This window comes from Narcine bancroftii, chromosome 6 (genome assembly GCF_036971445.1).
Source record: "Narcine bancroftii isolate sNarBan1 chromosome 6, sNarBan1.hap1, whole genome shotgun sequence".
NCBI lineage: Eukaryota > Metazoa > Chordata > Chondrichthyes > Torpediniformes > Narcinidae > Narcine > Narcine bancroftii.
This window is the reverse complement of record NC_091474.1, coordinates 31,572,492-31,597,561: the sequence shown is the minus strand read 5'-3', so window position 1 is coordinate 31,597,561 and position 25,070 is coordinate 31,572,492. Positions and strand designations below refer to the sequence as shown.

At 39.2% G+C, this 25,070-nt stretch overlaps 1 protein-coding gene across 6 annotated transcripts in view; it reads left to right on the top strand.

Annotated features, from left to right (window-relative positions):
• The window catches only part of LOC138735929 (teashirt homolog 2), a 491,059-nt gene that overhangs the window by 428,919 nt on the left and 37,070 nt on the right, over nt 1-25,070 (top strand). The gene's annotated exons all lie outside the window — the stretch shown is intronic.

The following is a 25,070-nucleotide window of genomic DNA, read 5'->3' as shown; positions in this document are numbered from 1 at the left end:
CATTTAGAAACAGGAGTAAGCCGTTCAATCCTTTGATCCAATTCTGCCATTTATTTGGATCATGGATAATCGGCATCTTAACTTATTTCACCTCTAATAAACTGTCATCTCTGGAGTATCTGAGCCGGCACCACCAGGCTGAGGAACAGTTTCTTCCCACGGGCAGTGAGGACGCTGAACGACCACAGGAACTGCTCACACTAACCATCTGAGACTCTCATATTCACAAAACAATATTTATTTATTTGCTTGCTTTTATGAATCCCTGCCCTGCATGTTCATTGTTTGTCTGTATGTGTGTTATATCTGGTTGTGTGTCTGTGTGTTTTGCAACAAGAACAAGAGAAAACAGTTTCGTCAGGTTCGTCAAGTCAATTCTTTTTCTTTTTAAATATTTTTATTGAAATTAAAATTGAAGTTCCCCATTTAAAAATACAGACCAAATAAGAATAGACATTAAAAATAAAAAAAATTACATTATACTTAGATCATACCAGTTCATCCAGTGTACCCTGCATTCTCAATTAAATAAATTATATTACAATAATATTTTATTACACAAAAAGATTTAAACCCACTACTAAAAACGAAGCTGTTTGGCAAGAAGAGGAGAAAAGAAGTTCTAATCAAAGTAATAAATTACTTTATTAGTCAGCACTTCTGCATTCATATCAAATCAGAGATTCTGAAAATAATTCATAAATGGTCCCCACAGTGTTTGAAAATTTAAATTCAATCAGAAATTGAGCATCCAATCTTCTCTAAATTTAAAAATGACATGACATCACGTACCCATTGAGCGTGAGTAGGCGGAAAAATGAGCAACACCGCCCGTCCAGCCATAAGAGGAAGTAAAGCTAATACATGCAAATCAGATGCTGTTAGAGTTGTGCCACTCTCACAACCCACCAAACAAGGCAGTTAAATGATTAGGCTTAAAATTAACTTTAAAAAGTGCAGGAAAAGTTTGAAATATTTCATTTCAGAAGTCGTCAATTTTATCATCATCTGATTGTACAATTACAACCCAACAAAACAGCGTTCTCTGGTCCTCGGTGCAAAAACATGCAGATATACAGCTCGTGTCTCATCTGTGTTTACATGACGATTTTAGGTGGCCACCTCCCTGAAACACCTCTAGTCCATGGTCACAAAGCAGTCTTGCAATGCTGCTCTGCCCTCCTGCTTCCCACCACCAGCCACGTCCTGATCTCCCTGTGAAGTGATCTAGTTTGCTTTGCCAGCAGTCTGTACGCTGGGGTTAGTGGAATAAATCTATTATTAGGTGGGGGGCGAGGTGCAGTCTTGTATGCACCAGCGACGATGGTGTGCACCTGATCTAGCATGTTCTCTCCTTTGGTGGCGAAGTTCACAAGTTGTTGAAACCATTGTAAGACCATTTTCAGGTTGACGTGATTGAAGTTGCCAGCAACAATCATGGCACCGTCATGGTGAGAACTCCGCACTTCTCAGGTGGCACCATACAGCTCCTTAGTGTCTTCATCCTCATTAGCCAAAGGCGTAATGTAGACTGCAACAATCAGCATGGCCAAAAATTCCCTTGGCAGGAAGAAGAGTCTGCATTTCACCAGAAAGTGCTCTATCTCTGCTTCCACAACAGAGACATTGGTGCACTAGTTCTCAATGATGTAAATGCACAGACCCCCTCCTCGAGTCTTGCCAGAAACAACAGGGTCTCTGTCTGCCCTGAAGGAGATAAAGCCATCCAGATGGATCGCTGAATTTGGAATGATGTCCTGGAGCAACGTTTCTGTAATCGCCAGAGCACAGAAGCCCTGCAATTCTCTCTGGTTCACTTGCAACTTCAGGTAATCCATTCTCTTCTTCACTGATCTTACATTTGAGAGTAAGATTGTCAGGAGCGCGAGTCTGAAGGGATTAACTCTCAGCCTAACCAATGCCAGCCCATTTTCCATGCTTCTGCCTTCTCCAGCAGCGCTTCTGATGGCCTCCCATGCATTTACTGTGATCCACTCCACAGTTTTCAGCAGAGTCTGTGTTCCACGCTTCAGTAGGTTTAAATTGTGCAAAATGTTAGCAATCCGATCTGCCAATTTGAAAATCCGATTCGCGTTTTGTATTTTGACGGGAGTTCCTGATCATAGATACAACATAGCAGGTAGGGAATTTCACTGTTGTGAAGAGCCAAAGTGGCAACCTCATGTGCCACCATCTTGGAAGGGTGGTGAATCTGTGGAATTCACTGTCCATTGAAGCAGTAAAGGCGTTCTCAGTAGATAGATTTAAGACAAAGTAAAAGGTTATACTTATGCAATCAGATGACTATAAATGACTTGAAATTTGCACTTACCAGGTTGATTCCAGGGACGAAGGCATAGTCTATGAGGAGAGATTGAGTTGTCTGGGGCTGTACTCATTAGAATTTAGAACTGTGGTTCTTAACCATTTTCTTTCCACTGTGATTAGTAAGGGATTACTTAAGGTTGTATGTGGATGGAAAGGAAAAGTTTGAAAACCACTGTTTTAATTATACCCAATTGATTCGTTAGGAGCACAGTTTCATAAATCCAAAGGAAATGGGCTAATGACAATTTTTCTCAAGCAAAATATTTCACTAATAATTGGGTCTAGAGCCGTGATTCTCAACCTTCCCTCCCCACTCGCATACCACCTTAAGCCATCCTTTACTAATCACAGAGCACCAATGGCATAGCGATTTCTTAAAGTGGTATGAGAGTGGGGAAAAAAGGTCGAGAACCGCTGATTTGGAAGGATGAGAGGGGATCTTGTGGAACCATATAAAATTATGAAAGGTATAGATAAGATAGAGGTAGGTAACTTATTTCTATTGGTGGGAGAGGCCAGAACAAGCAGATATATCCTTAAATTTCAGGGAAGTAGATTTAGGCTGGAGATGAGGAGGAACTGCTTTTCCCAGGGTGAATCTCTAGAATTCTTTGCCTATTGTAACAGTGGAGGTGTCATCAGTAAATATATTTAAGATTTAAGGTTGGATAGATTTCTACATAGTAATGGAATTAAGGGATATGGGGAAAGGGCAGGTAGGTGGAGATGAGCCCATCATCACATCAGCCATGATCAAATTGAATGGCAGAGCAGGCTTGATGGGCCAGATGGCCATAGAATACTACAGCACAGAAACAGGCCCCTTCAGCCCTTACATCTTGATTAACAAAAATCTATCAATTTAATTTGACCCAGACTCCAGCATCTTTGAAGAGAGAATTTTCTGGATTTTTATTACCATAGGTAAACTGGTATCCTTGGCATGGAGGGACTACAGTGTAGGAATTTTAATATCTCAGCTTTGCCCTTTTAGTCCTTCTGAATATATAGTAAATGTCCAATATATCCATATAATGTGTAGTTATAACATGACCGTAACACTGATTCAAAGTTTTTGGATACAGATCGTACCTGTATGGCTCACAGTACCTAGTCTTGTCAAAAAAGGAATGGTTAGAGATAAACTTCTTGGAAAATAGAACTTTTTTTCTCTTTGGCTTGGCTTCGCGGACGAAGGTTTATGGAGGGGGTAAAAAGTCCACGTCAGCTGCAGACTCGTTTGTGGCTGACAAGTCCGATGCGGGACAGGCAGACACGATTGCAGCGGTTGCAGGGGAAAATTGGTTGGTTGGGGATGGGAGTTGGGTTTTTCCTCCTTTGCCTTTTGTCAGTGAGGTAGGCTCTGCGGTCTTCTTCAAAGGAGGTTGCTGCCCGCCAAACTGTGAGGCGCCAAGATGCACGGTTTGAGGCGAGATCAGCCCACTGGCGGTGGTCAATGTGGCAGGCACCAAGAGATTTCTTTAGGCAGTCCTTGTACCTTTTCTTTGGAGCACCTCTGTCACGGTGGCCAGTGGAGAGCTCGCCATATATATAGAACTAAATCTTAGAAAAATAGTGTGTTTCTTTTATTTCATCCACCTACCATCAGCATAAAATGGGTCCGGTTTGCTGTGCTATTCATCAATTATGTAGGAAGTGGGAATATAACTGGAGCTCTGAATCGGTGTTTCATCTGACAATTGAATCAGCTGAGTTTAATCAGAATATTAATTGGGATAATGTTATCAATTATAGTAATTATGTTGATGCATTACACCTAGAAATTCAGGCATGCAGTACTGAGTTGAAATATCAATTATTTCCAGTGTGGAACACGACTAAAACCAAGCACATGCAATGATGTGATTCTCCATTCAATTCTTTTCAGCCTCTGCACCAGTACTCAGGGGCCAATTTCCACAAAACACTGGTGGTCTTTCCAGGGAAGATACCCTTCAATTTCATGTCACGTAATTGCTCTCTTCAATCTTCTTGTGTTCTCCTTTCACCTCCACTTTGCTGAACCCCAACCTTCAGCCCATTACACCTCAATGATCTGCACTGTATCTAATTTTCAGGAACCAAGCCCATATTCCTCTTTTCCTTTCTGGGAACCCCTGTTCTTAAATTCAGCACTGAACATTAGAGCTTCTCCCTGTCCCTCCACCTTCAATATATTCATTTTTGCATGCTGACCAAGCATTCCAGTGGTGAGCCCATGACCTTAACATTTATGAGCCACATATGAGCTTTAAGCATTCTTTTAATGGTACAAATAAATTTCCAGATCTTAATATTTTTGGAATATGTTTCAACTTCAGCCCCTTTCACAGCACCAAAACCATTTAAGTTAACACGGATCAAATCATGTAAATCGCGTGGTGTGAAATGACAGAACCGGGCAGGCAAGTAGATTTCAAATGGGCTCTGATACATGGAAGGAGAAGATATCAGAGCCCAGCTAAGTTAACTCACCATTCACCTTCTGGCGATGTGAAATGACAACCAGTCCCACCAGGTATGATTAATGGCATCAGTGTGGTAGGAAATTTGTCCGTGTATGCTTTAGTTTTAAATTGCCATTCTAAAAGTCAGAATAAGCCTCCATTTATGCCTCCTCCTTCCTGATTGTCCTCATATGCTACGTGAAACAGTGGTCTTCTTCAGCCAGTGTTTCCAACACATCATTGATGACTGTGCTGACAAGACTGGCCTGGTTTATAATGCAACCAGAGAGCTGCAGGGCCAGCATTCAAAAATCAAATCTGTTCTCCATTACTAACTGCGTGATTAGACTTCTATGTGAATTCCAGTGAGAACGTCCCGCGTCACTCGCAACAACATCACTAGAAGAGGGGGACCCCCCCCCTTCTTAAAATCCCGAATTGCAGAATGACCTGCAAATGATGGTGTGGTGTGAAAAGCTCCCAAGGTCAGCTTGCCCTGCATATTATCCCATTTCCTAGGAGGGTGGTGGTGAGAAAGGGGCTACTGCTCCAAAATCACGCATTCACTTCTTACAATCTAACATAAGCTGGCATTTGCTCTGCTTTTTTGCAATGATTAATTTAATTTCTATTAATTTTGTAGAGCCATTGCTCACAAGACCACAATTTGTTTTCTGTAACAGTTAGCTCTTCGTTATTACAGCGCCAGCGAACTAGGTTCAAATCCACCACTGTCTGTAAGGAATTTGTATGTTCTGCCCGTGATTGGTTTCTTCTGGGAACTCCAGGCTCCTCCGACTTTTCCAGAGATGTCCGGGTTAGTCCAAGTTGGCACCACACCCTCCACCATCAGACTTCTCAACAACAAACCCAATCAGGGGCTCATTTAAAGACTCTATCTTGTGCACTTTATTGATTTTTTTTATTCTCTCTGTATTGCACAGTTTGTTTACATTCATTATCTGTTTACAGTTCTTTAATTGTTTACATGTGTACAGTTTTTTTTTGCATTACCAATAAGTGGTCATTCTGCCTTGCCAGCAGAAAAAAGAATTTCAGCGCTGTATGTGATTTCACGTATGTACGCTGGCAATAAATATGAATCTGGTTAGTCAATTAATTGGTCACATGGGTATGATTGGACAACATGGGATCATTGACCAGAAGGGCCTGTTAGAATACTGTATATCTGAAAATCACAATGAAATCACATGTTTTTGGAACACTTTATTGAACTCTTGCAGTAGATATTTTGCAGATACTATCATAGGATAGAGGGAAATTAAGTTTTGAACCAACTGTTACCATTATTATTGCTTATTAAAGACAGAGATTTGAATTTACCATTACCGGTCACTATATAAGAAGCACTGAGGCAACACTATTCCTCCTGGGATGTTGGCTCTCAAATTACTCGGTGAATTTCATTTTATTAGAAATATGGGATTAACTGAAACAAATTACCTTAACTACAGTATCTTGAGCTTTTGGCAGCTTCACTGATGAACAGCACATATTTTAGGAAAGCTTCTAAGGAAAGCTTTTAATTTATGGAAATTGGTCACAGGCCAAATTCAAACATCAAGATCTGATTTTTCTGCATTTCTCAACTTATATATCAAACTCCCTCCTTGTTTCCATCTGCTGCAGCCCATAACATCCAGTTTAGGGGTTTCAAAGATGTCCATGGATTTGAAGAGATATTGATGAGAGGTATTGTAAAGTAACAACTAAAGTATAGTAAAGCCCACAGTATTCGGCACCTACGGTGATTGGTAACTGCCAGATATGCAAGTGTTCCGGTTGCTTAAGACCCACTCTTACAATACCTAACTAATACACCAACATTAAGTATAAACAGTTTAAAAGACAAAAGACAGTGTAATTTGGGGGGAAAAAAATCAGTATTGTAATCTTTAATTGTGTAAAGTTCACTTTAATCTGGTAATTCCTGTAATTTACAAAATTTAAATTTAAATTTGAACGCTGGTCACTTCTGCTGTAACAGCATTGCGCTAACTACAACAATAAATCTGAAATCTGAAATATATGCCATCATCATAATTAACAAACCCCCCACCCCCCACTCTAAGTCTGTAGATAAAGCCTTACTAATTTACTTCACAATATACTAAGAAAGATAAAGACTCTTACTAGGCAGGAATAGGGAGACACTTTGGGAGAGTTTCCCCCACAAAGAGCAACATCGTCCAGCTCTTCATCCAGGGCACGGCCATGTTATTCAAACACAACTTTATTCAAAAAGTTGCTGCAGACGGGGCACGACCAGGGCACTCCCCTGTCCCATCTTCACCGAGGGATTGGGTGTGGCTTCAGAGAATATTTACTTTTACAATTTAAACTTTTACTTAAATTTGTATTTATTTAAAATATATATTCATTTATTTCCTCAATTTTTTTTGCCGGTTGCTTGAATTCTGGATAACAGGGATGTTTCTTCTTCATGCCTTCCTCTTTAGATCAACTTGCAAGCTACTTTTATCAGCCCAACTTTTGGGCACATATATTATTGCTGTATTAATGTTCATGTGACCACACGTTTCTGTCCACAATTGTTGAGATACATATGCCACATCAGTTAAATGTTCACAGAGATTGGTTTTCAAATGGCAACAAGCTCAACACCTTTTCTATGGCTATTAAAGAGAATTAAAGGATATGGAACAAGGGCAGAACAAGTGAGTAAAAGATTAGCCATGTGTTCTAATGATCCAGTGGATTGTTATTGTGCATGACAAGCAGACATTTTGTCTGTAGAGTGTCTCAGTTAAAAACCCCTCCAAACTTAAAGGATCTCAAGTTTTTATACTTTTAAGAACAAAGATAATAGCAGGTGATTCATTACAGTTTCAGTAACTAAAATGACATTGTTTACCTCAACATTTTAGTCTGATAAATGGTTCCCTTGAATTAAATATAAACAATGGAAGCACACTGTAATGGAAAAGACACCTCGGACTTTTCAAATATCTCTGCAGGGGCACAACAATTCACATGATGGGTCTAAAAGCTAAAGACAGGGAATACAGACACCTGGGGGCTGTTGTGATGTCTGACTTGGGATACACAGACAACCCAATTATTAATAGTCAGAGCATATATGCCCATGTCCATAGAGAAGCACAGAAACTACAGACTGGAATCACCACCACATCTTCCCCTTCGCACGTCAGTCTGAATTTCACCAGGATCAGCCTCTCTTAGAATAATGGAGAAAGTGCAAAACTTATCCCTGCATCTCCCCTTCTCCTCCATCCAAGGCCACAAACAGACTTTTCAGTCTTGATACAGGGTGCCAGCACAAGACGTTGACTGAACTATTGCTGTCCATGAATGCTGCCACACCTGCTGAGTTCCTCCAGCATCTCACTAGATACTTATGACCATGTTTGATGTCCCAAATGACAAAATTTACTCTAGTCAGGAATATTCCTTGATCTCAGTTGCAGTGGTGCAAAATAACAGCTGAAGATATCCGAAGCCTGGTTTGATGTAAGCCAATTAAGATTATCTGATATTAAATGCTCCTTGCTATGGCCAGCAGCCTGTTGTCTGCAAAAAGTACTGTTCGTTAGGAAGCTGGCCCTTTAATTTCAAAACTGATGACTGCTTATGTAATATGCATTAGAAGAGGATCAATGAAGATGGTTCTCATTGTATTAATTCCTCATTTATATCTACATTATTTAATAACTCCTAAATAATGCTAAATCACCATGAACCAGATAGATAACATGAACAAATACAATGTCCCTAATATGCAGTTCTTGTGGTAGGATCTCCAGTCTTCATAGAAACATAAAAAAATCGGTATAGGAGTAGGCCATATGGCCCTTCAAGCTTACACCACCATTCAATTTGATCATGGCTGATCGTCTACTCAGTACCCAGTACCTGCCTTCTCCTCATACCCCCCGATCCCCTTAGCTACAAGGGCCAAATCTAACTCCCTCTTAAATGTAGATAAGGAACTGACTTCAACTACTTCCTGTGGCAAAGAATTCCACAGATTCACCACTCCTTGAGAGAATTTTTTTTCTCATCTCAGTCCTAAAAGAATTCCCCCTTATCCTTAAACTGTGACCCCTGGTTCTGGTTTTCCCCAACATCGGGAGCAACTTTCTGCATCTAGCCTGTCCAATCCCTTAAGAATTTTATACATTTCCATAAGATTCCCTTCCTCAATCTTTTAAATTCCAGTGAGTATAAGCCTATTCAATCCAGCCTTTCTTCATATGTAAGTCCTGCCATCCCTGGTATCAATCTAGTGAAACTTCTTTGCACTCCCTCTATGGCAAGGATGTTTTTTCTCAGATAAGGAGACCAAAACTGTACAGGGTCTCACCATGGCCCTGTACAACTGCAATAGAATCTCTCTGCTCCTGTACTCGAATCCTCTTGCTATGCATGCCAACATACCATTCACTTTCCTCACTGCCTGCTGTACCTGCATGCCCACTTTCAATGACTGGTGCACAGCGACACCCAGGTCTCGTTACACCTCCTTTTCCTAATCAAACACCATTTAGGTAATAATCTTCTCTCCTGTTCTTGCCTCCAAAGTGGATAACCTCACACTTATCCACATTATATTGCATCTGCCATGCATTGGCCGACTCACCTAACTTGTCCAAGTTACCCTGCATCCTCTACACAGCTAACCCTGCCACCCAGCTTCGTGTCATCTGCAAACTTGGAGATGCTGTTTTCTATTCCCTCATCTAAGTCATTGATAAATATTGTAAATAACTGGGGTCCTAGTACTGAGCCTTGCAGTACCCCACTAGTCACTGTCTGCCATTCTGATAAGAACCCATTTATTCTTACTCTTTGCTTCCTGTCTGTCAACCAATTCTCTATCCACCTCAATACCATACCTTCTAAAATGTGTGCTTAAAGTTTGTACATCACATACAACCCTGAGATTTTTTTTTCTGTAGGCCAGGGAGAATTACCACTTATTGGTAGTGCAAAAGAAAACTGTACACGAAATACACATGTAAACAAATAAAGAAATGTAAACAAACTGTCCAATACAGGGAGAACAATGAAAATCAATGAAGTGCATGAGTCAGGGTCCTTAAATGATTGAGTTTGTTGTAGAGGAGTCTGATGGTGGAGGGGGAGCAGCTGTTCCTGAAACAGGTGGTGTGAGTCTTGTAGCTCATGGAGGTTTTGCCCTGTGTCACCACACTAGTCATGCAAAGTCACTTGGGTACATTGAGTGCTTCGTCACAATTCTTCCTGCAGTGTAATTTTCCAAATCTTTTTTATGCACAGAATTTCACAGCTTGAACCTCTGAGATGTCGGCAGTAATTTTTATGCTTGTTAACTGACATTCCACTAAATTATTACCCAGATATTGATTCCAATCAATTTTTTTTTAATATCTATAAATATACTTTCATAATATTATTCATTTGACTTGTTTTTCTTGTTTGACTGATTTATTAGCAAGAATTAAAAGAGTGTCATTGAGATATTCAACTTCATGTTAATCTTCACAATCTGGACCTAATTAAGTATCTTGATGTGTGGGGGTATTTGGATAAATCCCCCATTACAAAATTGTCTGATGTAAAATATCAATAGAAGAAAAAATAAACATGCATGATACAATCCACTTTATCTTCCTTGAAATGTTCCCAAACATTACACAGCCACAGAATTATTTTTCAATTATAGGCAGATACCTTCACTATGAGAGAGAAATAGCAACTTCTGTCATTGATTCAAATTGAATAATAAATTTTGAAATGTTTATTTTGGAGGATAATTTCAATAGGAGATAAAGATTTTTTTAAAGTAAAATTAAGAGTCCATTAAATTCGTATTTGGGTATACTATAAAATTCCTAATTTTCAAATGCTATAACTTTGGTAGTTTGCAAAGATAATGTGTGGCCCTCAGTTGCTCCCATGTACTGAGGGAAGGCAGAATCCCCAGGAGAAAGAGGTCTGCTGAGAGTATTTGGATAAATCCGCCACTACAATATTCTCTGATGTAAAATGTCAAAAGAAAGAAAGAATAGACGTATGATACAATCCACCTTATCTTCCTTAAAATGTTCCCAAACATAACACAACCACAGAATTATTTTTCAATTATAGGCAGATACCTTCACTATAAGAGTGAAATGGCAACTTCTGTCATTGATAAAAATTAAATAATAATTTTTAAATGTTTATTTTGGAGGTTAATTTCAATAAAATGCATGTTTCTGGGAGTATTGCTTCTCCCAGAAACAATAGCTGAATATAATTCCTCTGATGGAAACAACAACCCACGTTGTATGAAGGAGTTGTATACTTTTTTTTTGGTGAGTACTAGATCTGGTTATGGTTTATATACCGATGTCATGATGCCAATCTTCTATTAATCAATATATCTGCTTGTACCCTGGTATGTGGTGTCTTCAGAGACTCGAGGTAAATTGGCTTTTGGAAGCACTGCAAGTCACTACCCAAACAAATTTGTAGCCAATTTTACACAACTTTTGAACTCAGCTTCCTTAATTGGAATTCATGGGATGAAAAATAATGTCTGGGGCACTTTAAAACATCATGAGCTCATTTCTAGATAAACATCCTCCAATTTCATGTTTTGATCTTGAAGTATAAATTCTTTGAACATATTTTAAAATGTATTTTTTGAGATGTGGGATTCACTGGAAAGGTCACTGTTTAAAGCCCACCTTTTGTTCCTGAAAAGGGTGGTTTTACCAGGTGGCCAACCCTATTCCTGTGAATGTCGTTACATACACGGCAGGCAAGGTATAATGATAGGCCTTGTTCACTGAAGGGGTTGGTAAAGTAGACGGGTTTGGTTTTCATCATTGCTAACACTGTCGATGGTCTCAATACACATGAGCCCCTTTCACACTTGCAAGTGATCCCAGGAATTATCGGTCAATCAGCCTTTCAAGTGTCTGGTGTGAAAGCGAAATCAGTTCAACGACAGCAACAGATGACATCACGCCGAGGATTGACAGCTCTGCAGATACTGGCGTTGCAATCAGGAAAGTGTAATATGGGTAGTGGCATTGTGGGATTGAAATGATCCAAGTTTTTGCGAGAGTGCAGGAACATAGAGGAAGATAAGATTAAAATGAAGGTATAAACTTTGCCGTGGGAAAGTTGCATCGGGGAAGAGAGGGGAAATAAATGGCAATAAATAGCAATAGCTGACTATTTATAAACAGCATGGTAAAGTTGGTAGCGCTATAGCGCACAATTTATAAAGACCATGGGAAAAAGCTACAAATTTTCCCACTCTGTATAAATTATGTACTATAGCGCTACTAACTTTCCCACGCTGTTTAAAAATTGTCCGCTATTACTACTTATTGCTAGCCCTTTCCCACGGTCCCTTATAAAGGTTTATATAGGTCGGCACAACAACAACAGGGGCTGGAGGGCACAAATCTTAATTATGTTCAAATATAAGATCATAATACATTCATCAGGATTTAGGGCAAGTCCACCATTGCTCGATGGGTCATGACATCATCGGAAGAAGGTAGAACAGTCCTAACCCCGGGGATGGCTCCTTGCAAGCGTGAAAGCATTAGGAGTGGTCAAGTGCGAAAAGTCAAAGTCCCCATTCCTATCCTGGGACACTGAACGGCCAATTTAGTGGGATGCAAGTGTAAAAGGGGCGATTCACGAATCAGTCCTTTAACGACTGGATTCTCGTCATTTTAAAAGTGACATCTTGTTTCATATGGAGGATTCTTGGGGTTTGACTATTTAATTAGACTTACGTTGATGGGTTGGTTCTCTTTTCAAAGTGGTTCAGTTGTGTGATATCACAATTTCTCTTTGTCTCTCCCTCTGTTTATTAAAATATGATAATGGCACAAGTCAGCAATTGGCATCCGTGTATTTTATTTAAGTGAATAAGACATGGCGTGACGGGTACCATCTTTGATGATGATATCGATGGAAAAGAAGCTTCTGCAATAAAATTTCCGTTATCCAGAATTCAAGCAACTGGCAAAATAAAATGTAGAAAATAAATAGGTAAAAAATACAAAAGTTTATCATCAGCGTCCCTAGCAGTCAGTTCATCCATCATGTAACACACAATCTCAAGCAACTGTAAAATTTGCTTACCTGGCACCTACCAATCCCCATAGGTGCTGGATATTGGGGGTTTCACTGTATTCCATTTCATGTTCTGGAATATTCTTAGATTTCTTCCTTTTTGACCATAATGATAAGTCTAAGCACAAGAATTAGTAATTGCATCAGAGAGAAGCGAAGAGTGAAGACATTTATTAAGTAAAAGCCAACTTGGTAAAGCAAGAGTAAAAATGCAGAAATGCTGGAGCAACTCAGCAGGTCTCACAACATCCATAGGAAGTAAAGATAAGCAAAAGTAAAAGCCCATTAAATACATACTTTAAAATTCCTAATTTTCATGAGCTAAAACTTTGGTAGTTTGCAAGGATCATGCGTGGCCCTTCAGTTGCTCCCAAGTACTCAGGGAAGGCAGAGTCCCCATGAGAAAGAGGAATGTCAGAGGTCTGTGATATAGTCAAAAACAAACCTGAGAAGGATGAAGATAAGAGAGATCCCCTGAAGTCCGAAAGCTTCTAAAGAAGCAAATAAAGGAAATAATTAACCATGAGGCTTCCCTTGGTGTTTAGAGCAGTGCAAAGCTCCCACTGTGAAGGCAAGAACTGAAGAGGTTGCCATCAACCAAAAGCCAATGGAGCTTTTGACGTACAACCTTCAATAGTTTCCAACACATTAAAAAATGCTCCATTTTTCATGATGAGTGAAATGTGAGAATGTTACCAAATTTCATATAAGTAGAATATCAAAGTAAGAGACTCCAAAGGCACTGTATACAGAATTTGAGATACACTAAATGTAGTATCTGCTTGCACAGTATTACTTCCTGTACATAGATGAGGCAATCCACATTTTTTTAAAATTTAACTACAGGTAATTAAGAACACGTTGTTGATGATGGTCTGCCATTAGCATCTACTTAAGACATCAACTTTCCCAAGCCTGTCTTGTACAAAAAGTCTGAATCAAAGCCTCTGGTTTTGGCACTGTGCCTAAATAAATCACTCGACTCTTTATCACTCTGCAAAAAACACATGCCTTTGTTCATAGACTGTTCTTCTCCAGAATGTCTGTGGCTTAATTAATCCACTGCAAACATTTAGCTCAATTATATTACAGTTGATTGCTGTTAATTTTTTTATTCTTTAATACAATGTGTGATCCGTTTAATTTGAATATTGAAGAAATTAAGATTTGCGGCCTTTTGGGAAATGATAGTATTTCCTTTGACTAAATTTATAACTCTAAATACATTTAACTATTTAGTTTAAAATGTTGGCTCCACGTAGTTCATTGATTAGTTTTGTTAGTACCTGTATTATTTACATTAATGTTGAGAACCACAGAAAGTAATGTGAAAAGAATTTCACCATCATATTTGGCTTTGAAGTGTCTAGTGTTAAAGCGAAATCAGTTCAACGACAGCATCAGATGACATCACGCCTAGGATTGACAGGTCTGCAGATACTGGCGTTGCAATCAGGAAAGTGTAATATGGGTAGTGGCATTGTGGGATTGAAATGATCCAAGTTTTTGCGAGAGTGCAGGAACATAGAGGAAGATAAGATTAAAATGAAGGTATAAACTTTGCCGTGGGAAAGTTGCAACGGGGGAGAGAGGGGAAATAAATGGCAATAAATAGCAATAGCAGACTATTTATAAACAGCGTGGGAAAGTTTGTAGCACTATAGCACACAATTTATAAAGACCATGGGAAAAAGCTACCAACTTTCCCACTCTGTATAAATTATGTACTATAGCGCTACCAACTTATCCCTCAAGATAAAGGATCAAAATGTAACAATGGCCTGACTATTTGCTAATTGAGATAGTCCTCCAAATATTAGTAACAATTAAAGAAAAGTTGCTTTGAAATTTGCTGCAACAAAAAGCCATGTTTAAAGAGATAAAGCATAAGCATAAAATATACACCAGATTTATGGTTAATACTCAACTATATTTTGCCTGGGATCGTTTAGGAGGAGGGGGAAACTAAAACAGCCAGTGCAAGTTAGCAAAGAAGCTCTTGAAATAATTGGGTTGAATTTAAGTGGGTGATCTTCCAATCATTCTTCAAACGTTCAATTGAAGCTCAGGGAATTGGCAATTAAGCAGTTTTTGTGTACAGGATTTTGCGGATCTTTCATGAAAATGTAACTGATATGTTTTAACACATTATGAAATGAAGAGCTTAGTACAAGCTCTCACTCTTAAGGTTATAATTCTTTTAAACCTTGTATCTGTGAATTTACATACAAGGCCATTTCCATAGCGAAGCACGGTATTTTTTCAGCTGTACTATTTGTGATCTAAAATTTCGTGGACTTCCATAATTGTCACGAAAGCATGAAAAACATTCTACGTCATGAAGCAAAATTCCTTCCAGGGCAGCATGAAAATCCATGTACCTGCAGGGCTCTCTGTTTCTGCATTCCCTTTAAATGATAACTCGTACTTTATATTTCCTCTCGTTAACCTGTCAATAAAAGTGTATCATTAGGTTTCATGGGGTGTTGCATCCTTAATTCTACCATCCCATCATTGTTTTCTTGAAATGTGTTGCCACCTTCTTCAGGTTTAACACACTTCTTAGTTTTGTGTCATCTTGTAAGGTTTGAATCTGTTCTCAACACACCACACTCAAAGTTCAAGTAATTAACATATATCAACAAAAGTAGTGGTCCCAGTACTCATCTTGAGAAACACCAATGTATACTTTTTTCTGGTCAATAAATTATTTACTAGTGCTCTCTATTTCCTGTCACTAAGTCGATTTCTTATCCACGTCACTACTATCCCTTCTTTCTCTGACCATAAGGGACGCCGGACAATTTTTGCTGATGGCAAATCTTTGTCTGCTTTATGGTAGAATATTGGAAATTTCATGTAATATTACATTTTCTACTTAATTACATGACAGTAAAAGAATCTTGGATCTTGTATTCCCAGGGCTTTAGTTTTGCTGGCAAATATATTTAAACTCTCCTCAGAAGTGAGGCACTCTTCTTGCAGTCACCCAGATGAAAATCTATGTTCCAACTCTGTTTGGGTACAACTTGTTCACTACCCTACCGAAGCAGCACTCGTTCCTACAATACCTGCTTGGTCCTACTAATTTGTCCAGAGCTCAGCCACTTCCTCTGTGTGAGATGACCAATTAGGTAAGTTCAGCTACCAGGAAGATGATATTTTTTTCCTTCAGAGTCAGGAATTGCATTCTACAATGACCATCTGAATTGAATGTAAAGGATAATTCTGCCCCGGGTTCCCGTGCAACCAGGAATATTGTGGTAACAGATAAAGCTACAGGTGATAGCCCTGATTCTATGACCCATTGTCCCTGAATGCAGGAATGATCAGCACAGACATGGTGAGCTGAAGGGCCTATTTCTATTCCTTTCAGTACCATGATTCTATGAAGATATAATACAAACAGGATTGGAAAGTCACCTTTTAGTTCTTTGAACTCACCCACAATTTTGCAGGAATCAAAAGTGTATTCCATCTCTAATTTAGGGTCAAAGAGAAGATGTATTTTGCCAATTCATTCATTTGGCATCCTTAAATCTTAAGTCATGCAATAAAATTTCCAATCCATGTTTTTTTCTTGTTTTTTTTTATTATTGTCTCTCCCAATTACAAATTTGGAGTAATGACTTGCTCTTGGAAATGTGGAAGGGGAACGATTCACAAGTCATTCATTTTAAATGTTTGAAATTACAAATTCCCTGGGATTATTCACCATATGTAGTGTCCTAGGGGGGAAAAAAAGATTTCACAAGAAGTACATTTCTTTCTCACCTTCTGTGCTAAATAACAGATTTGTTAACATCATACATTGAACATGGAGGAACATGACACAAAAGGTTCAGAATAATCGGTTGTGGCATCATTTGAAATGTTAGGACTGATTGTAAGTGCAAGGTCATTTCATGATGTGACCACAGTCTCATACTGCTGCACAGCTCAGTGGAACACAATTTAAAAAGAACTTTCCAATTTGTATTCTTCACATGGAACATGGCACAAGTTTATTCTGGAAGTAACATTCATATAAAAAGACAAGCAAACTGCACGGGGGGCTGTTGGGACATAATGTTCAAGTCCTCATGAGTTACAGTGAATATACAAGTACGTGATCATTCTTTCTGGCCTCTAGTGCTCGTGTTGTCAATGTGAGTGCCCACTGGACTATGGTTTGACATTGAACATGTCACTGTTCACAAAGCACTCAGAAAAAAATCAAACACAATTTCTGAGAGTGATATAGGAATCCAAGACAGCTTTTAAATCCAAAGAATGTCCAGTCAGATTTTTTAATATCATTTGATATGATTATAACAATAAGCTTTGAGACATCCTTGAATCGGAAAGGTAGAGTACAGTTCTGTACTTTACAAATTTAAAAACCTCTCAAAAGGGGCATTTATGCACTACAAATGTATCAGTGTCACAGGAATGTCAAGTGTTGCCACTTTAAAGCAAGATTTTTATATAAAACTAGAATGTTAATACATTGCTCATGGCAACTACTAAAGATCTATTTATAACCCAAAATGTGTTCAGATTTTTTTTTTTGCATGCTCACTAACATCTGCACAGTTAGATGTGTACAAAAGCAAAGGAGATTCAGCGCATTCAGTGAAAATGTTCTTGGACATATCATCATAATTATATATTAAATGTATGATTGAAGATTGCTCATTCAACAAGTTCTACCATTAAACTCTTTTGTACATTAACTGTACAGTATCCAACCAGATCTGGAGAGTCAGGCCATCCTTCATGGCAAAGTTAGCTTCTTCAGACATCAAGCTGGCTTTTTTTTTGTTTATTTTACTTTACCTCATGTCAGCAAAGCTCTCAGAAGATTTATGAAGCCCTGTCTGTGACTTTTATATGAGGTGGTCAGGAGACAGTGACTTGACTGGCTTCCGCTGAAAAGGGATCAGTGAAATTGTCAGTTGATTACTTTGCCTTGATTAGCATTTATAAGAGACCTATGAAACATATTTGCATTCCTATTTAGCTGAGATTTTGTAGGGCACAAATGATTAAACTTGTCACCTAGGCTGATTGACAGGGTCAGATCTTTGCTTTATATTCTTTTGAAATTAAAAACAAATGTGTCAGCTTCTTCATGTGCCCTGAGTGCTGAGAAGCTTGGCTGCCTTGTCATTGGAGATAGGTCAGGAATGTTTTAATTTTAGGGATATATTCTAGTTGTCAAGTGAGTCTGATGGCGTGTAGTTCCTAAGACAAGATGTGAACGGTGTGCAGAAGAAGGGGGAACAACAGACAAAGACAAACACCCTCACATCATTACCGCAACCATTTAGATTCTCCTCTGACAGATTTAATCACTCTGAATAACTATTAAACTCAATCAAGCAATTGGATAGCGATCTTGCTGGTCACTTTAACCCCTTGAGAACAGAATCAGATAATATCAGATATTCTAGTGTATTATCCTCTTTATTGGCTTTACTACTTTGCATTGTCCAATTCTAACCTTCCTATGAGCAACTGTAGTGATGCCATTGGAGCTGGGGAGAGCAGTAACTTAATTGATAATGAGAGTTTATTGTCATACATGTAAGTGCAATGTGTAGATGCATTGAAATTCTTACTGGCTGCTGGCACACAAGTATGTAATATAAACCAACTACAGTAATATAAATAAAATTCCCAACAAGATGCCAAGAGATAATAAATATTTAAAAAGTGCTGACCAGCTGCATCACGGTCTGGTATGGGGACACCACTACCCCTCAGCGTAAACCCTCTGAGAAGTAGTAGACACAGCCCAGGACAACACAGGCAAAACCCTCCCCACTATCGAGAACATCAACAGGAAACGCTCCCATCGGAGAGCAGCAGCGATCATCAGAGATCCACACTGTCCAGCGCATGCTCTGTTCGAGTCAGGTCAAGTTCATTGTCATCTGATTGTACAAGTACAACCTGAAGAAATGGCGTTCTCTGGTCCTTGGGCAAAAAACACGCAGACATACAACCAGACGTAACACACATATAGACAGACAATACATATGCAGGACAAGGTTTTCATCTGTACAAATAATTAAATATTGTTTCATGAATATGAGAGTCTCGGATGATTAGTTCCTTTGGTTGTTCAGCATTCTCACTGCCTGTGGGAAGAAGCTGAACCTTAGCCTGGTGGTGCTGTCTCTATTACTCTTGTACCTCTGCCCCGATGGGAGCAGCTGAAAGATGCTGTGCACAGGGCGGAAGGGGCCCTAATAATGATTTTGTGTGCTGTCTTCAAACAATTATACTGGTAGATCCTGTCAATAGGGGGAGGGAGACTCCAGTGATCCTCTCTGCCACTCTTATTGTCTTGTAGATTAACTGCCAATCCATTTCACTACAGCAACTGTACCACACTGTGAGCCAGGACACTCTTGTTAGAGGTCCTACAGAAACTGGTCTGAATGGTGGCCGGTAGCCTTGCCTACTTCAGGATGTGCTGTTGCTGTAGTGCCTTCCTGATAAGTGAGGAGATGTTGAGTGTCTTTGATAGGTGACTAGTTAAGTGAACACCAAGGAACTTGGTGCTCTTCACTCTCTACTACAGAGTTGTTGATGTTGATGGTCCTCCTGAAGTCCATGGTCATCTCCTTCATCTTCTCAAAGTTGAGACTCCCACTATTTCATGAGATTTTTCACCTCTTCTCTGTGGTGCGTCTCATCGACATTGCTGATAGGCTAACCACAGTCCTGTTGTGTCATCTGCAAATTTCATGACACTTGGAGCTGGATTTAGCAATGCATTCATGGGTGAGTAGTGTGAACAGGAGTGGGCTGAGCACACAGCCCTGACATAAGCTAGTGCTGTCATGCTGCTACCATCAGGAAAGAGATGCCACCAGGTTCAGTAACTGCTGCTACCCCTATAACATCAGACTCCTCAACGACAAACTCAATCAGGGACTTATTTAAGGACACTTTGCACCTTTGTTCTCTCCATATTGCAGTCAGTTCGTTTACTTTTCTTTATTTGTTTACATGTGTACATTGAGTACAATTTTTTATGCACCACCAATAAGTGGTAATTCTGCCTTGCCCACAGAAGAAAGAATTTCAGGGTTGTATATGAAGTCATGTCTGACAAGAAATCTGAAAAGAATAAATAAACATTCATAGTTATGTCACATAGAAGCCCAAGTTCAAAAACATGTAACTCTAATGAACTTTTTTTTTCCTTGCATTTGAACTGAACCAGAAAATACTGTAACTCCATTTGTTTTGATAACTACTGCCAAAAAAATTCAGCCAGACCTGAGTCCTACATCATCAACTAAATGCCTCGTTTTCAACCCCAAAAAATATGGAAAGAGCTGTGACCATTTTCTTTGTTGTTACTGCAGAGAGAACCTGTTTAACATGTAAAATTAGGAATTTGCTTTTCTAACCCTCTCCAACAAGGTATGTAGTTGAAATAACAGCATTAAAATATGAGAGTTTATTGTCGTAAGTACAATGTTTTATGGACAAAAACTCTAACTTGCTGCAGACATAGGTAGGTAGAATACACCAACATCAATAAATGATCCTGATATGGCCTGATATTTTTCCTACTGTTTGTAATGATTATTCATTTAAACAATAGATAGATGGTTATCTAAAATGAGTTTAAGAACTCATCACAAATGATCTTGCAGCTTTATGTAGAAATATGCAGTATAAAAGTTGTAGTGGACAATCAATGTTCAATGTGTTATAAGTATTACCAAATTTTGTTCAAAACATGGCTTGTAACTAAAGCACATAATTTCCATTGATAACTTCTCTAGCCTGCAAGGAATTTGGCAAAACTTGGCAATTTCTAGTTGTTTGTTTTGTCTGTCTTCTATAATACTCTATTATATTTTAAAAAGAATGTCTTGACTTCATTTAAAAGCTGCAAGAATTCAAATAGGCACAGCAGATGAAGGTCTTCTGGTGGAAGTTGACTTGGTTCTGACTGTCTAGGATAAATTTTAAAAGATATTCAGGACAGACTTCGTTGCTGCCTTTTTGTGATATCTGTCAGATTTTTTCCATTCTCAGGGTGTCATCTCCAATACTGGTATATACACAACTAACCACAAGGTAATGAAGGTCCAAAACATCATTGCCACCTCAGGAGGTACTGATTAGAATAAATGATTGGATATTTCTCATGATGCTAAATGTCTCCAGCTGGTCTACGAACACATTCAGAATTATGGCCATAGTTAGAAAATGTAGAAGTAAAATGCTTTGAGAATGAAGATGGATGTGAAGAATCTCTGTGTGAAGGAAGGTTGATGAGAAATCTTTTGAAATTTCAGCTGTTAATGTTGAGCGCAATGATCCGCACAGATAATAAAAGTTAACATTTTATAATGTTCCTGAATTTGTATCAAATACAAAACAAATAAGAACATGTAAAGAATAACCCTTTCAGAATTCTATTTCCAAAGAACTATTGCAAGGGAAATGGAACAAAAGATTGTAGGGCACAAACATCAGTGGAAGGAGTAGGAAGGGCATGGCTGAGTAGTGAGATGCCCTACCTCCAAACATATTCTCTTGTGCACAAGGTCGAATTTATTTTCCAGAATAGATCGGACCCTGCTCTCTAAATCTCATACTAAGGCCTTTCATCTCTGAGATTTTGCCGTTGCAGAGAGTGGTCTTTCAAGAGGACAGGGATTGACTGGTGAAGATCAGCAGATGAATCATTGGAGGTGGAGAAATACGGGAAGTGAGTGATTATCATGAGGAGAAAGGCTAGAGTGCCTCAGATTGAGGCACTGATCAAAGAGATGCTCTGGAGGTCAATTGGGAAGATAGCAGGAGGATGAATAGAGGAGGGCATTGAGTTGGCAAGAGATCCAGAGGAATATAGTGAAATTAGGGAGTGTACCTGATGTCATGGGCATTGAGGGAGTTGACTGGGAACACTTCCTAAGTATAAAAAGTCTGGACATCCTGGACTGCAGGACAGTCGTTTAAGTGAAGGCAGGCCTGTCATTAAATCCCCCTTTGATTCAGGCCTCTTTCAGAATGTTCAGAAGTTGCTTGCAAGTAACAGTTTTACATTAGAAATGTCAAAAAGGCATTTCATACAGCTTCATATTGATGTAAATGCCTGGTGGCTTCCATGCATATATATGACTAGTGCTTGGAGACCATTGAACAAGAAGATGTTCTGCTGACTTGCCCAGTAGCTTTGGATTTTGATAAACCTTACACATGTAACATACAATAATGGAATGCTACATGTCATTTGCAGGCAAAGGACCATTGGCTTTGTGGTAATTTTGTTTGAAAAAGTGATAATTGTTGAGTCATTATTTGTCTTTTCACTTGCATTTTGCTAAAGAGCAGGACATACTTTTCCCGTGACGTGGTACCTTGAAGCTTTCTGTTCTGTTTTTAGTTGTAGGATCGCTTGCATGAAACCAAAGTGTGTTCTTTCAGCATAATATGTGAAGAAACCAAAGAGAAAAACAAAATTAACGCCACGCTGGTGCAGCACAAGATAGCATAGTGGTTAACAATGTTATTACAGCACCAGTTTTCCTGGTTCGAATCCACCAATGACTGTAAGCAGCTTGTAAATTCTCTCTGGGTGCTCTGGTTTCCAAAAACGTATCAGGTTGGTAGGTTAACTGGTCACATGGTGTCACTGGGTGGCCATGAGCTGCAAGGGCCTGCTACTCTACTGCATCCCCACATTTAAAGTGTTTTAAAACTTTGACATTGTTATTCTGCTGAACGTTTCCCTACTACAGCTCATAGAATGGATGGTTGCCAAAGATAGAATTTGACTCCAACTCATGCTTTGGTTCTTGGAGGAATATGTTTGTCTTGATTTTTGTTATCAACCAGTTCTATCATAAGTACATTTTTGATTAGTCTACCTCCACTCTGCATGTTCAGACAGAAATGCTGAGTGGATGATTCATCTTGGGTTCCTCCCGAGATCCAGACTGTCACAGAAACCAGTCTTCATTCATTTCGATTTACTCAATGTGTTGGGAAATGGCTGAGTGCGCTGGTTACAACTGAAGCAGCGTGACCCAAAAATATGTCACCAAAAATATGCTTCAGAACTACCTACCCAAACTATTATAATCCCACGTTTGCCTGAACGTGCAGAAAATTGCCCATATATGTCCTATTCAAGACAGGACAGATCCATTTTGACAAATGATCACCAATCCACCCCTGGAGTGATGGAACGTTTCAGTGTTGGCACACTGAGACCCAATTTTGGTTTTGGATGAGTGCAAACAAGAACCAAGGAACTAACGGCCAAGGGTGAGATGAGAGTGATTGACTTTTATTTGACGGAAACAGTTGACTGAACAAGTAGTGCTGGTAAAAGTGAAGTTAATGGGCATCAAGTGGAAAACACTCCATAATTTTGTCATCTACAAAGCCAGGTGGATGTGGTCATTGGAGATCAAACCTCTCAGCTCCAGGACATCAAAGCAGGAATTCCTCAGATCAGTGTCTTCAACTCCCCTGCCTTAAATTATTCCTTCAATGGCCTTCCTTTCATGCGAAGTTCAGACGTGGGGATGTTCACTGGTGAAGGCACAATGTGCAATTCCATTCACAACTCCGCAGAAATGCAAGGTTCCTGTGCTTTCATGCAGCAGATTTAAATATTATTTAGGCATAGGTTGAGAAGTGGCAAGTAACATTCACGCCATAAAAGTTGTGGGGATGAAAATAAGCAGCAAAAGGAGAAACTCCCCACTTCTGCTTGATGATCAGTGGCATTACCTTCTGTATTCCCCAGTCATCAACATCTGGAGCATCACCACTGACCAAGAAAATCTTTCATTCGCCACCCCCCCCCCCCCCACCCCTTCCTCCACCACTGTACTAATAGCAGGTGTGGGAGCATCAGAAGGACTGTGAAGGTTCAAGGAGCAGACGAACCACCACCTACTTGAAAGTAGTTCAGGATGGGAAATGAATACTGTCCTTAACAACAAGACCCATGTCATAAAAACAGTTAAATAAAAAGCATAGCGAAAGAATATTCCGCATTGTACCATCGCAGATTCCCATGTTAAGACTCCGTAAAGGTACTGCTCCGGGTTCCTTTTTCCTGTGGTCCTACCATAAGCTGATGCTGCCTTCAGGCGGTGAAAACGAGTTTTACCACACAGTACAATCGGTCTTCAGGTGAATTAGTGTAAGGTGGCCCCCCCCTGTCTATTGAAGCCAGAATTTGGACTTTCTCGGTCAGGCTTTTTGCAATACTTAGCAAAGGAATCACAAATGAGGGATGTCCAAAGCGAAGTTCTGAAGCTTGCACAGCTGATCCAAAGTACTATTTCAGCTTTTGTTTTCAGTGAGCTTCAAAGTGTTCAAAATTCTAAAAGTATGATTTGAATGGCGGAGCAGATTCCATGGGCTGAATGGATCGATGCTTCTCCCAAGTCTTATGGTCTAATGTATATTTACCGAGCAATTGACTGGAAAATTTAACTCAATATGAATAATGCTTAATAGCATTCTGCCATTGATTTCGGAGGCTCAATTGATTTCTAATGTGGCAAAAATAAAATGCAAAGATTAAAACCTCTACATAACAGAAATGAAATCACAGTTAGACTACACTGGTTCCAACAATGCCGGCACAATACATCACTGACCATTTCCAAGTTGAGAGATACCATGGATAAAACTGCAGAAGCAAATCACAGGATGAGGCCTCGACAGGACACACCAATTCACCCAAGTAATAATCTAATACCTAACCTTCTTTCTGTCTCTTCTGTCTATTTTCCATTGTTTGCTTACATAATGCCTTGAACTTCACATGCATAAGACTCTACATTGGCAAGCCCTCACTCAATGTGTTAACTAATTGTGCAATTCCAATATCACGTATCTTTCCTGGCTGCAAAGCTGAGAGCATAGAATGTGTTTTACATTCATTTCAGTTAAAAAAACATGAAAAATCACAAACAATCAGCAAACACCTTGCATCTTTAAAGAGTATTAGAAAGCATGTATTCAGAGTTACATTACAACAGCTATTAATGAAAAACATTTAATAATTTTTTATATCTTATTTTGCAAAGCCATATCTCCAATCTCTCAGTGACAGAAGTAAGCTCTGAACTTCAGTCTCTTGCAGAGCTGAAGGTTTTGAGTATCTATATTAATGTCATTCTGTTA